General features: G+C 38.8%; 1 long non-coding RNA gene across 4 annotated transcripts; it reads right to left on the bottom strand.

Annotated features, from left to right (window-relative positions):
• Positions 1–521: 521 nt before the first annotated feature.
• Positions 522–14,980, bottom strand: LOC111097800. 4 transcript variants are annotated; one of them, XR_005365254.1, is made up of 6 exons: positions 14,532–14,980; positions 13,734–13,787; positions 11,800–11,935; positions 10,071–10,189; positions 5,648–6,160; positions 522–3,254 (listed from the first exon to the last, which is right to left on the bottom strand). It is a non-coding gene; the product is annotated as an uncharacterized LOC111097800 (long non-coding RNA). The 4 variants fall into 4 exon arrangements; XR_005365257.1 differs by lacking the exon at positions 5,648–6,160; XR_005365256.1 differs by lacking the exon at positions 10,071–10,189.
• Between the last annotated feature and the right edge of the window lie 492 nt (positions 14,981–15,472).

The raw sequence follows: 15,472 nt of genomic DNA, 5'->3' as shown, positions 1-15,472 counted from the left end.
GGGTGGCTGCTATGGCTATTGTTTAAAGGAAAAGTTCAATTTTTCCTTTAAAAAAAAGTCTCAGCAGCTATTTTAAAAAAAAAAAATTTAAATAAGTTAAAGCTATATGAGCAATCACAGTCAAATGCGATTACTTTTTCATAATTATTTTTCCTAAATCGATTACTTACTATATAGCCTGAAGGTGCTGTTTATGTAGTTAAGGCAAAATGAAGGTATCAAATGAAGTTATATTTATGCATTTATACAAGCAACTATTTCTTTTACTTGGTAGAAGGAAACAGTATTTGTCTTAAGTAGTAAAGAGACATACATGTATGCATGCTGATACATAAACAAGAACATCTTATTTTGCAACCTGAATGGAAATCAAGTAACCCCGAAAAAAAAATCACCCAAACGTGTATTTGAAAGATTGTAAATATTTAGAGTTCTTGAATAAAAATTGAACATAACATTATAAAATACATTTTTATTTGTTTTTACTATCGGTAACAATATAGTGAATAAAACAACCTGGATATACTACAAAGTAAACAAGCCTAGGGAAGAAAAATGGCTAAAATGAGCATTATTTTATTCGGAAGCCATTTATTGATATTCACTAAGTACCAAGTACTGTGTTAATATTTCATGTATCTTCACTAAGTCGTTTATTTTACACAGACATCTTTTCAAGTGAGCAATATCATCCAAACTCTAGAAGAGACGTATCAGCCTCAGAAAAATTAAGAAAGCAGGAGATACCCCACAGCCAAACAGCAATAGAGCTACAGTATGAACCGAGGTCTAATTCCAAAGTTACAACCTCTTTTTTTACCATCTAATTTAGTGAGTAGCTTTCTAACACTGAGGAACACTGACAGAGAAAGAGAGGGGGTTCTGGTAACCTTCATGGTGAGGGGTGCTATCCATTTAAACCTATACCAAATGCAAAGTAGAAGAAATTTTTATAATTTAAGGGTTATTCATGAGAAGAGGGATGATCGTATGCTTTGGGGGAAAAGTGGTCACATTTATATGCTCAATTAATCTTAATGTCTGATTTATTAATTATGAAGACTATCTGAACATGATTCAAGCATTAGTCTTACAGCATCCTTTTCCATTTCTTCTTTGCGTTTACACAAGACTGCCTTAAGTGGAGAGTGCAGCTTTATTTGTCTTATTTTTGTTTCTGACAAGATTTAAACAGGATTTCCCAGGCTAACCGACTATCCAGTGAAACTCAAAGATCAATGGCATCTTCATATGCGGTCTCAACCTTTATGCATTTTTCCTCTGTTGTTAGCATAAGCCTTTGGATTGTGTCTGAAAGTTACAGTTTTTGTCACAAATTTCCTTGATGTGTGTGTGTGTGTGTGTGTGTGTCTAGCAAGTGTGGTAGGAAATATGATGAACTTAAACTATGAAAGGTTCATGCCCTTTCAAGGGTACTATTTCAAGTTGGGTTAGTCCCTTGGCAGATCCAGGACTCCCTTCCTTCATCTATCAGCAGGATGATCTCGAAAACTTCATTCAACCCTAAGCTCTATCACCGCTAGGAAGTTTTACTTTTGGAAAATTTACTTGTGTGACTATATTGTTCAAAAGATATTCTTAAAGTAGAACTGAAAGCCTAACCACATAAGGTTAGACTCTTTTGTATTATTCAGAGCCCTTGGCTATTAGGCTTTATTCTTTAATGAGCTTTAATGGGACATACTACTTAAATTCAGCCCCAGTTATCTGAATGTGTTTTTCACATTGACACAAACTGAATTAGGACGTTTACCCAGCACTATTTTCTTCTGTAATAAATGTTTCAAAATAATAATAAGTCCAAGGCTTTTCTAAGGTTAAGAAGCTCATTATATGGATAGTATAAGTTCTACCTACGTGAGGAATGTTGAAACTTTTTCCACAATTCCAAATGTCTGAATGACTTCAGATTTCAGATTTGTTTACACTCGCTTTCTGGTGATCTCACTCAGTCTCGTTGATACCATTTATACATGCTGATGATTCCCACATTTTGGTTTCTAGACCAAATTTGTCTCCTGACTTTAGACTATCTCATTGACATCTGTCTATTAGACCACTTTACTTGAATGCTATCATGGGTTGACTCACCCTCCCAAAAAGAAGTGTTGATGTCCCAACCCCCCTCTTCCCTGTACCTTGGGATGTGACCTTATTTGGAAGTACCAACTTAAAATGAGGTCATTAGGGTGGGCTCTAATCCAATGTAACTGATATCCCCATGAAAAGAGGACATTTGGACACACAGAGAGACAAACACACACAGAGAGGATGATGTGAAGACAGATGGGGGAAAATAGCCATGTGATTGGAATGATGCATCTACAAGCCAAGGAATGCCAAGAATTGTTGGCCAACACCAGAAGCTAGAAGAGGCAATGAAGGATTCCCTCCTAGAGGAACCACAAGAAAGTAGGCCAACACCTTGGTTTCAGAATTCCAACCTCCAGATCTTTGAAACAATACATTTATTTTGTTTTAAGCCATCCACTTGCTGGCACTTTACACAACAGCCTCAGAAAACTGATGCTTAATAACCATTTCTAGACTAACATGCCCCCAAGAGGGCTCCTGCCCAACCCCCACATCCCCATCTCCTGCCACTTCTCTCCTTCTCTGTCAGTGGGAACTCTATTTTACCAGTTGCTCATACAAAACCCTTTGGAATCATCCTTGATTCCTAATATGCCCTCATTCTCCTCATGAAATCTTTCCTTAAAATTTAGTATTTTATAGAATCTAAGATACCATCAGTTGTGAGGTATGTGATTGTAGTATTCATTCCTAAGAAAGAAAAAAAAAATCTGACCATCTTATAACTCAATGGTATTGCTTGGAATTTGTATTTTATACTTATTTAAAGATCTCCAAACTTACGTAGACATAATTTTTTAGCCATATATCATCCTCGTTCATATAGCAAAGGAAAATGTATGTAAAAGAAGTTGGTTAAAAAAAAAAGAAGTTGTTTAAGGTTCCCAAAAATATTATCCAACTTCAGAACCCATTTTCTTTATTGCTTTGACTCAGAGTCTCAGAAATACACGTTTGTCTGAAAACATCATTCATGATGCCATTAAGAGTAGTAGCAATGCAGTGCTCTCTTCCTGCAGATGTCAAGCAGAAGCTGCAGAACTCTTGCTGATCTGTGACCAACTGAGGGAAAATAAAAGCTCCAAACCGGGTATGCGCATGTGCAGATAAATGGCAACTCCATCTCTATGCCTCTTGACCTATAGTAATGGTAAGAAGACATCAATTATAAGTTGGATTCCAATTTCATAGGTGCTAAAATGTTAAAAAAAATCTTAGAACCAAAATATATCTATTCTCTACCACTACCCTCCTGATTCAAGCCATTATCATCTATTTTTCTACTTGCTCCTCTATAATCTGTTTTCCACACAGCAGTTCGTGTGATGCTTTCACATTGTGAATTCAATTTTCTTGAGCACACCAACCATAATTGTAAATCAGGGCCTTTGTACTGGTTGGTCCCTCTTTCTGAAACGCTCTTGTCCCAGATATCCATATGTATCACCTCTTCATCCCTTTTAAGTCACCATTCAAATGTTGCCTTCTCAGCAAGGATTTTCATGGCCATCTGCTCAAAAATTTCTCTACCCACATATTCTCTTTCCATGCTTTAGATTCCCCCATAGTATTTATTATATAAATATTTAAGTAAATGTTTATATACACATATGCAAATATAAATATTTATATGGGTCTGGAATATATGTTATATTATATTGCATTGTTTTCTACTCTACAAATATCCATAGATACAGAAATGATAGATAGATAGATAGATAGATAGATAGATAGATAGACATTAATTTCTGTATTGTCTCTTTCCACTATAGAGTAAGCTCCAAGAAGACAAGGATGCTGTCTGTTTTTGTTCCCCAGGCTGAAAACAATAACTTGCACATAAACAGGGCATAATAAGCATCTGTTGAATGAAAAATGTAATAGAAATGGATTAAATGTAGCAGTAAATACCAAAATTGCCATAGAACCTGAGGAGTGAAGTAAGTCAATCAGAGAAGGACAATGTATGTTCTCATTCATTTGGGGAATATAAATAACAGTGAAAGGGAATATAAGGGAAGGGAGAAGAAAAAGACTCCTAACTGGGAAACAAACTAGGGGTGGTGGAAGGGGAGGAGGGCGGGGGGTGGGGGTGAATGGGTGACGGGCACTGAGGGGGGCACTTGACGGGATGAGCACTGGGTGTTATTCTGTATGTTGGTAAATTGAACACCAATAAAAAATTAATTTATTAAAAAAAATAAAAAATTAAATTAAATTAAAAAAAAAAAAGAACCTGAGGAGTGGGGTCAAAAACACTTGGTATCTTTCCTTGGGTATAAACTCTGTTCCACCTGTGATCATTCTATAAACTCAGTATTGGAGGGGTGAATAGGGTGAACCTAGAAACAAACCCATCACCATCTGCTTTACCCTGCTCCTGATTGTTATTAAGACTCTAAAGAGAAGAATGTAGGGGGAAAACAGAAATTAGGGCCACTATTTCTGGATACACTGGACATCTTACATGGTATTCACAATGAACGAGTGATGCAGTGTCAGCATTCAGAGTCCTCCCAGCAGCTGGAATGCCATCAGCCCTCCAGGACAGGCCAGGTGTCAATTTTTCCTTGGTCTTCTACCCATGCTCACTTTCTCCCCCCGCCCCCTTTTGTTTTCATTCCCATGGGTTACAGAAAAATGCCTGCTTGATTCTACTACTCTGAATGTAAACCTTTTTCTCCATCAGCACTGTACATGTCTGATGAGCAGGAACTTCATCTCCCATCTACAGAGTATCTTTAACAGCCCCTAGCACAGGGATATATCTTTTTGGAAGTGGATAAAGTTGCAGAGAAAAGTGGAATGTGTTAACATTTAATAAGGGTGTCAGGGAGTCTTCACAGGGTGAGCCTTAGATAGAGTGTTTGGAAAGTTTACTTGCCAAGAATCTCATTGGATTGGAAGTCATAAGCACTAGAGAAAGTAGTGAATATCAATCAAATTGCCTTGTGGAGAGTTAAGTCTGTCCACATTTGTCTCTCATTTTAGGGAACTGAGCAAGAGTAAAAGAACCTATCCTCAGTTTACTTATTCTCAGAGGTACTTTTTAGGAGATTGTAGTTTATAGTTATGGAATGAAGCTGGGCAAGTATACAATGATATTTTATTTTTTTTGTTTTTGTTTTATTTATAGCTGATTGTTCATCATACGTAGAGTTAGCTTTTTCTGCACAACACTATCAACCTTAATTCTAGATCTAGTGAACTTCTCTGTTTGCCTTCAGACTATATACATTTAGAGAAATTTCCTAAAATCCTTCCTGGAAGAAGCATCTTTTGGCAGGTGCCTACCTTGAAGCCAATTTGAGTCATTATTGAAAAGAATCTTAAGTGACCTATGCTATTTAATTTCCAGTTTCTACTTTTAGTTCTTTTTTTTTTAATCTTGCTATTCTGTATTTTATCCAAATAAAAATAATATTGAAATTTCAGAAATCATAAACAAAAATGAAATGAGGGAGTTTGGAGAGTCTTTTTCTGGCTGGAACCTTACTACATTTCATCTTTTATTATGCAACCATATATTTACCTGATGTTCAGCGGTTGTACTGAACAGAGATCATCAATTTAAATAATTCATATGCTTATAAAGGGCTTGGATGATTTGTGATATGAAAAGACAACATTGTTTCAATGGTTCAGCTGTGCTGTGACTGGGATGAAGAATTAATGTGATCTTTGAAAAGGTAGAGTGGCCCATATAGCTCTTGTTTTATTCCGTTTAGAATAAACTTTAGAACTCAGTGTATCATCTTCGCAAGGTGGGCAGTATCACTGTTGGACAACTTCAGAGGGCATTATCCACATTTATTGTGTGTGAAGGAATTCCTGGAACGGTTGCCTCCTGACATTTATATTGAGTACAATTTTGAGTGGTGCCTCTCGAAGTTCTGCCGCCCTGAGGAATGCTGAGGTGAGCTTAAAGAATCAAGCCAAGAGCATTGGAGGAGGAAATCTTCAGGCACCCTGGTTAGCTCTATGGCTGGGTCTCAACAGATGCTACGCTCAGGTCAATGATTCTTGCTTGCAATTTTAAAATGAACTAAAGATAAACACAAGTAATAAAGTCATTAGATTCAAGATTGAATGGACATGATAAAAAAAAACTCAAATGAAAACTTTTAAAAATTTTTCAAGGAAATGATGAAAAACTATATGGCATTAACTAAAAAGTAAAAGCAAAAGGTCTGCTTAATAAAATGATAAAGTGAATAATGAATAGTGAAAAAAAGATCAAGTACGAAAATCATAAAATGATAAATGAATGAACAAATGAATGAATGAATGATTATATAAATAAAATAGAACATCAGCCAACCGTTCCAGGAAACTCATAGATATGGGACTGAAGGCCAGAAGTAGCCCTTGCCCAGAAAGTCCTTGCAGGTCTGGTTTCCTTTTCTTGTCTTATCCATCCTTTCCCATCCTCAGCAGATCATGAGATGTCAGGATGGTGGAGGAAGCAGTGAGCAAATCTATCTAATTAGAAATCTATCTAATATGTACATAAATTCTGTAGATGACTGTGAAATTCAAAAGCCTAGCATTGAAAAGGAAAAAAAGTACCTGACAAAGCTATGTTTATATGCGTCCATGACCATTTTCTCAATAAACTAAAAATAGAAGTGAACTTCCTTAACCTTGTAAAAGGAATCTATCAAAAATCCATAACAAACCACATATTGAAACACTAGGTGTTTTTCCCCTTAAGATCAGAGACAAGACAGAAATGTCCACTCTCACCACTAATACTTAACATAAACATTAGAGACGCTAGCCAGTTGAATAAAGGCAAGAGAAAAAACAAGAGGCACCCATTTGGGAAAGGAAAAAATAAAACTCTGTTAGCAGATGACTCCCTAGTCTGTGCACAAAATGCTATGAAATCTCCTAAAAGCCACTAGAATTAACAAATACATTCAGCAAGTTTGCAGTTTATAAAACAAAAATCAATTGCATTTCTGTGGACTAACAATGAACAATCATAAACTGAATTTTAAAAATCAATACCATTATATTAACACCAAAGTATGAAATACCTAGTGATAAATCTGACAAAAAATGTGCAAAACTTATATACTAAAATTTACAAGACATTGCTGAGAGAAATTAAAGAAGACTTAGATGAATGGAGACATATATCATGCTCGTGTATTGAAAGACTCTCAATACTATTGTATGAGTCAATTGGATCAATTCTCCCCAAAATTTATCTGTAGATTGAATCTAAGCAAGATTTTGTAGAAATTCGCTAGCTGATCCTCAGATTTATAAAGAAGTGCGAAGAACCTAAATAGCCCAGGCAACTTTGAAAAAGGTAAACAAAGCTAAAGGGCTTATAGTATCTAACTTCAAAATTTATTCAAAGCTCCAGTGAGGGGCATCTGCCTTTGGCTCTGGCTACAGTGTTTGTAGCACTGACATCAACATAGATCATTGGGACAGAATTGAGAAGACAGAAAATAGGTCTATACATACGGTCCGTTTACTTTCAACGAAAGTACAAAGGCAAAATTTAATACAGGAAGAATAATCTTTTCAACAAATGGTGCCAGAATGATCGGATGTCCGTTTGAAATCAAAAACAAAAACAAAACCTTCATCAATATCATTCAGTGTATACAGCTATTAATTCAAGGTCAATCATAGAGCTAAATGTAAACCCTAAAATTTCTGGGGAAAACAAATAGGAGAAAGTCTTTGTGAACTTGTGTGAGGCTGTTTGTGTTAGATTTCTTAGATAGAACACCAAAGTGGAATCCACTAAGCAAAAACTGGATGAATTGGATTCATCAAAATTAAGAAATTCTGCATTTTGGAAGGCACTCTGAATTGAAAAGATAAGACTCAAAGTAGGACAAAATATTTGCAAATCGCATATCTGATAGAGAACTTCTTTCCATAGTATAAAAAGAATTTTAATTCAATAATAAATCAAACCGTTTAATAAAAACAGTTAACAAATTTGAACAGCTATCTCAGCAAAAAAAGATATAGCAAGAACACAGAAAAGTGCTTAACAAATACAAATTCAAGCCACAGTGAAATACTACCATTATACTTTTTAGGATGGCTAATATTAGAAGGACAGATCGTATCAAGTGTTGGCAAGAATGTGGAGCAATAGAAATTCTCATGCACTGTTGGTAAGAATGTAAAATGATGCAATCGCTTCAGAAAACAGTTTGCCCAGTGTCTCAAAAAGTTAAGCGTACACCTACCACATGACCCAGCCATGCCATTCCTAGGTTACCCAAGAGAAAGGGAAGCATATGTCTAGACAAAGACTTATACGTGATTGTTCAAAGAGCTTTATTTATGATATATAAAAACTTAGGTGTCTGTCATCAGGTGAATGAATCGACAAATTGTATATTCAGAGGGTGGAATAGTAGAACTGAGTAATAGAAAGTACTCATGCAACAATATGAACGAATCTCAAAATAATTATACTGAGTAAGAGAAGCTAGAGGGAAAAAAAAAAGAGTGTGCACTGTGTGGGTCCATTCACATAAAATACAGGAAATACAAACTAATCTATAGTGACAGAGAGCCTATCAGTGGTTTTCTGATAATTGGTGGGAGAGAGATCTGAAGAGGGCTGGGGATGAGAACTTAGGAGGGAGAATGAAGAAACTTCTGGGATTGATGGATATGTTCATTGTCTTGATTATGGTAATGACTTCACAGGTGAATAATATATGTCAAAACTGATTACATTGTGCACTTTGAGTGTGTATAGTTTATTTTGTCATTTATGCCTTAATAAAGTTGTTAAACTTAATAAAAAAATGTTTACTTGGAGAAACAGTATATGCTCAATTCATTCTTAAGTACTGATTAGATTCTAGCTATGGATCAAGTTTTTTTGAAAGCGAAATTGAGAAATACTATCTCAACTGGTAATCGGCTGGATGAATTTCAAGTTGAAGAAACCAGAGAGTAACCCACAGAGAAGACATAGGCTCTGGAATTAGAAGGACCTGAACTCAGATCCACGCTCTTCTACTCAACACCTGCATGACCTTTGGAAAGTCAACCAACTTCTCTGAGCTGCAATCACGTTATCTGCAGGAGAAAGCACGTCTGCGAGGGGTCACGCAGTGTTTAGAAATCAGGCACATAAAGTATTTTGCAAAAGCAGTCACTGCCTATAGGAGAGGTGGTAGGAGCCAGGAGAAGGACCTCGCATCTTTCTCCTGCTTTCTGACCTCACCCTAGCGCCTCTACGACAGAGCCTAACCTCAAGGCAGCTGGCAAACGAGCCCAGGAAAATAAGTGTGCTGGTTTCCAGCCCCAGCAGCACGGGGGAGGGTATCAAAGGGTAGGACAGAGAGGCTACAGGTAACTGTGCAGCCCAGTATCTACAGGAGTAACTGCAGAGGGAGAAGAGCGAAGGTGGAGATTGACGCGACGGAGAAAGAGAAGTGGTTGGAAAGATGTGAACCAGACAAACCGTGCTCTGGAAGTCCGATGAAGAGAGTCCAGAAAGGCCATGCATCCAGGGGTGTCCAGTCCTGGGGAGAGGGCAGGGTCTAAAAGATAGCTTTTGGATTTGTCAACTAGCAGTCCTAACAACCCTGAAAATCTAGAACTTGCTTTTCAACTGCGGTAGGAGCAGATGCCAGGTTTCAGAAAAACTTAGATTTCACCAGGTAAGGTAGTGGTCATAAAATTGCTCATTGCTGAAGTTTAACCAAAAATGGAGAAATCAACTGGCTTTCACACCTGTCTCAGAAACTGGACCTCCACAGGGTGACCAATTCATCCCATGTCCCAGGACTTTCCTAGTTGTAGCTTGGAGAACCCCTGCTCCCACAACCCCTTATTTCCAGGCAAGCTGAGAGGCCGGTCACCATGACCCTGGTTGTCTCAGAGAATGTTCTGTACAAAAGAGCTACATTCAGACTTCAGCAAAGGATACAAAAGATTCTGTTATTCGAAGGTACTACCGTATTTCCAGGGCAACCCTTGGTTTGCTCCCCAGCTCACTAATGGCGCAGTCCTTCCACTTGATTTTAAATGCGATTCTTCTCCATCCGGGTCTCACCCTCTTTAGTCCATCTGTTGGCTGCAACGACATCCCAGGAGAAGTATTCTCCTACTTGGCTTTTCAAGCTCAACCTTTTCACGACACCCCAGTTAATTAATATCTGCCCTGGGTCAGCCTGGAGGAAAACGCATTGAGCTTGGAGATTTCCATTTTAACATTGAACCCCAGGAAGGAGCAAGGCAAATTTATACCAGTGGGTCTAATTGCTAGAAAGGTAATTCTGCAAAGATGGAAATCAGCTGAAAGATTAACACTGCTATACCAGCCTGAGTGCCCTGGCTAACAGAGAGAAAATAATGTTTCAATTAAATGAAAGGATACTGAATTAGGTAGATTACTCAGGAGACTGGTAATGGAATACAGAGCCTTTCACCTCCAGGTCACCATTACTAATATGGTCCAGGGCAGTTCTAGACCATAGTTTTGAGGGGCTGATGGCTCACCCCAGCCCTTGCTGTCTGCAGTACTTGATGAACTGATCTCCCAGAGCACCTGCATCAGCCTCAAAGGTCACGATGGTTCACTGAAGATGTAAGAGGAAGCAAAACCCCTTCTTTGGAGAGGAGGGGCTGACCATGAGGGTAGCTAAGGGCTAAGGCAAGACAACAGAAACTGCTACAGGGAGATTGGGATGGGGGGCGGGAGGGAGGAAGTGATTCAAAATGGGGAGCCACGCAGAAGAAGGAAATCACATCCTGACTCACATACAAGGGGGTTAACTGAGTTAGCCTGAACTTAGAGTTGGGCTGGAAGTGCAAGTGGTGATTAAGGGTTTGCTCTTTGTGTGTGTTGGGAGGGGATGGCTAGGGAGGCGTTGGTCTGGATTAGAAGTCAAAAGTTGGAGGTCGGAACTCGATGAGCAAAACTGAGTCATGAAATCACTTGTTATCACCCACGTTTGAATATGTCCCAGGGCTTATCTTACTCCACAAAATATTACCACAGGCGGATAAAGTCTGATATAAGGAGATTAGCTTAATTCCCCATGCCAGTGTAACAAAAATCCTCCCCCATAATGGAACCCATATGTCAGCTGAGGTCTCCCTGCCCAGATAAGATTGTCTCAAACTTTACATTCCACACCTCGTGGGAGTCTAAAGGAGACCCCAAGGTTTCTGCACATGAGCAGAGCTTCTCATGGTTACCCCTGGATCTAAATTCCACTTTTCCTGAGTAAATTCAGTGTATAGGTTATCTTGCCGTTCTGGGCCTGCTGTGTGTCCAAGAGGCTCTAAATGAGAAACTCAGCTGCTTCCTCCATCTCCACAATCACTGTATTATTCCAAGATATTTATGCTCACAGAGATTTCATTCAAAATGGGAGATGAAGCATGGAAGGGAGGAAGATGTTTCTATCACAGAACACAGGCCAAAATGGGGGCAGTCCCCAATCTTCAAAGTCTCAGAGCACTCCACCACTGAGGATATATGTATATATATATAGTTTTTCTTTTTTTGGCCTCTTCACCTTATTCTTACCTCTGTCTATTACTATCCAACTGCCTCTCTCTTTCCCCTTGACATTCAAGATTGCCTCAGAAACCCCACATCCTTCTTATGTCCTTTGCAATTCTCCCTTCCACAGTCTCTGGATCAACTCATTGAGCCTCCCAGCAAGGCAAACATACCTTCAGGCTAGGAATCCACCTTCTAGAGGGAGGAATCTGGATTTTGGATTTTTTTTTCTCCCCACTACAGTTGTAGACCGAAGAACCATTTCAACAATAGGTCCCCAAATTAGGAACTTCCTGGTTGAGGTCATTTCTTAGAATATAAAACAGAAATATGGGTGTGTAGTAGTTAATGTTCAAAAGCATATTTGCAGATTGAGTTCCCCCAAGTAGAAGGCATAACTAGAATTTTGGCAGAATTTTGGCTCTGACAGAGCAGGGATGGGCCATGGCCATGCTCCTAGACATGAACAGCCCCACAGTAATTCTAAATTGATGAACCAACTCTTTAATCAAGACAGTTTGGGGAAATTCGGCTTGAAAGAAGCTGCTTGGGGTCTGAGTGCCTCGGAATGTGTTTCTGATGGTGGGGAGCGGGGATAGATTTGTTATCTCACTATAGACAGCAGGTTTAGCATCACCAGCTGCTGAAATAATCTACAGGCTTCAAAGTTGCTTTCTAGAAATGTAATTGTGGTAAGTATACGGCTTTTCACTTTTCTATTAAATGTTGTAGAAATAAATCCTTTCGACATAAGATGCAGTTGGCAATACCCTAGTTCTCAACTAACTCAAATCTTCATTTTACGGATAAGGAAACTGAGGCCCTAAGAGTTTGGTGGCCTTGGAGCAGGAAAAGGGAGCTGTTCTCCTCATCTGCCCTTTGTTACCATCCCCTGGGCCTCATGCATTAATGCCTTGTAGATTTATAAGAGCAAAAGTGATTTATGAATCCTGGGGAATGACAACAAGGAGAATTTTTAAAACATATGTTTAAGTATTCTATGCCCTTGATTTGGTGGGAGATGTAAGAGAGCAGGGGAAAGTTGACCTATAGATCATCAGGATAATCCAGCTGGGCAAATAAGACAGCTTTTCATTAGCTGGGTACTTTGGAGTAGCTGGGATATTTTTATTCTGGTAATGGAGAGATAGATATGGCCTCTGGGAACAGTTCTTGGAAATTGTACTTTCTCCAGATGCTCAATTTGGGTGTGGGACAGATTGGCTTCAAGGCCAAGAGCAACAAACATTACCATAAGCCCACTGGTCAGAAAGCTGAGGATCTTCAAAGGTCTGGAGGCTTGCCACGGGACCCTTGGGGTTTTGTCATCAGTCTCTACAGCAACTTTACAAATTTTGGAGCAGCACTAGTCATCAAAGTCAATGGTCAACAGAGCCAGCTCAGGTGGGAATAACCCACTGCTGGTGAGCCCTGGTACCTAGTGCCCCTCTCTGGACACCTAGCCCATCAGGCTGCAAGACAACCATTTAGTGAAAGGTCAGTCATTTCCCTAGTGGTCTCCTAGCACTCCGTGGGAGGTAATAAAGTTCCTTCTGCTCCAGGGTTCCAGCACTTACAGGCAGAAACTGGCTGAATAGACAATGTCTGGGAGTATTTTTAAAATACACAATCTGATCCTGATAACTGAGTATCTCCATAAAGCCATCAAATATTAATTTTTATTGAATGAATATTTTCGAAAGCACCCTTGGAGATCTCAAGTTTGGAGGTAGGGAGGGTTAGGCAGCACTTCAGAAGTTTATTATTGGCAGATATAACTATATCAGTATCAGCAATAGACAGGCGGAAGAGTTTACACATTGGAAATACAGACATAGTATGAAGAGTGTAGACAGTCCCCAACCACATCTGTCTAGCAAGTCTACAGGGAAACGGACTACATGCAAGTTCCTAAGAAATGGACTCTACGTGCAGCAAAATGTACACTTACAAAATGGCATTCTAGTGTCAGGAAATGCTAATAGATAAGTGCCTTTCTTCTTGCCTGACTTTGATATGCATCAAACTCTCGTTTGCCTTGATTTGGGAAAATCTGAATTCCAGAATTTATTGGAAAAAAAAACATTCTGTTTTAAAAATGTATTACCTGTGTATTTCCTGAAAAGTCACAATCTGAATTTTAAAAGCAAAGCGGCTCATCCTTAAAAAAAAAAAAAAAAAAACATAAAATAAGTGGCTCCTCCTTGAATATGGATTTCTTTGACTCTGTTATACCAACCATTTTTTAATCTAATTTAAACTTTTAATTTACTTTTCAGTGATGTAAAAATAGGTCTTAGCCCATCTCCTAACCAAAGAGATACCAGTTTTACTGAGTGTTCTGTGCTCCTTTAGGGCTTTCATTGCACTTCTAAATGGTTTTTATCTTTCCACTTGACTTATTTTTTTTCTTTTCTTTTTTGTTTTCCTATTAGTTTTGCCTTTTTTTTTTTTGAGGAACATCTTAAAACTGAATTGAGATGAGTTAAGAATGTCAAAACCAGTCATAGATTGACTGGAAATGATGACTGCAGATACAATAGAAAAGGTGTAATAGGAGTTTGCCTTTACGAAAAGCATGTGCTTCTTTTTTTTTTTTTTTTTTTTTGTTTTTCCAATTGTTCCCTTTATGAAGACAGCACAAGCTTTATATAATTCAGTTATTTTATAGGCAGGACTATAAGCCAAACCAAAGGACTACCTGCTTTCATCGCTATCAAGTCACCACAAATGTTCCCCTGCTGACCTGGTTTGAAGGATTGGCTGATACATGATTAGCACTTGGTCTAGTCTGATGGCCAAGTATCCTAAATGCTGGGACCCGATCTGTTGCAGCAGTGAATTCCCAACAAATGAAATGGTTGCATTAATACTCTCAGGCCATTCATTGAATTCTCTCACTTACCAGAAGCCAAAGGAGCAAAGGCCACTGACTGCTAAAGGTTTCCAAAACCCACGTGCATGTGCACACACGATCAAACCATTTGGATCCATGGGCTAACCTAGAATAGAGCTTCTGTTTCATGTACATACAGTATTTTTCATTCATCTCAAAGTTCAGAGGTGTTGGAGAAAGTGTGCGGCTGAGACTCAGAAGATCTGCATCCAGTCCAGCCCCGCCAAGAGCTGGTCGCGTGGCATCAATTTGGTAGAGGACACGTCTCCAGGAGTTGTCTCCATGGCACAACCACTGGGAGAGGGACAGCGTTGGCTCCTGGGAGGGAGAAGCTCTTCATCTGTCAAAAAGAGATGTTCATCATCCTGAGCCCTCCACGTGCCTGTTTCTTTCTCAATTTTGCTACCCTCAAATCTTTTCTTTGCTATCTATAAACACAGATTTCTAAAGTGATAGGCTTTCAGGATATATTGCACTAATACATCATCAGCATTGTCATTATGATGTATTAACACAATGCATCATCATAGACCTGTCAGGACCATGATTTATGACTCAAAAATGTGTTGTAGTATAGCGAGGCATCGGGGACCCCATTGACGGAATGCTTGTTTATTTTTACACTTAAGGGCTTTGAAAGTAAGCTTCAGACTACTTTTCCTCAAAGAAGAACTAGGGGAAGACTTTGAAAGGAGGACTCCGTTTCAAAACACTGGAGGGGCCAGTGGGTCACTTAAGACATAAAGGTTTATGTTTTCCCAGACCACTTTAAGTTCAGAATCAAACTTCCACACTCCAAGTCATTTGGCTCCCGCTGGAAGAATTTGGCCTTTTCCATGTCTTTCCACCCCTCTATTTAGAACTCCCTTAATAGTTAAGTGTGCGAGGTGTGGTAGGAAAGGTATACATTAGAGGCTTTCTTTTACTGCCAAAAGTAATAAGGATAGTGT

The sequence above is a fragment of the Canis lupus genome, chromosome 10, assembly GCF_011100685.1.
Source record: "Canis lupus familiaris isolate Mischka breed German Shepherd chromosome 10, alternate assembly UU_Cfam_GSD_1.0, whole genome shotgun sequence".
NCBI classification, from domain to species: domain Eukaryota; kingdom Metazoa; phylum Chordata; class Mammalia; order Carnivora; family Canidae; genus Canis; species Canis lupus.
Note: the sequence above shows the minus strand (reverse complement) of the source record. Positions and strands in the feature narration are given on the sequence as shown.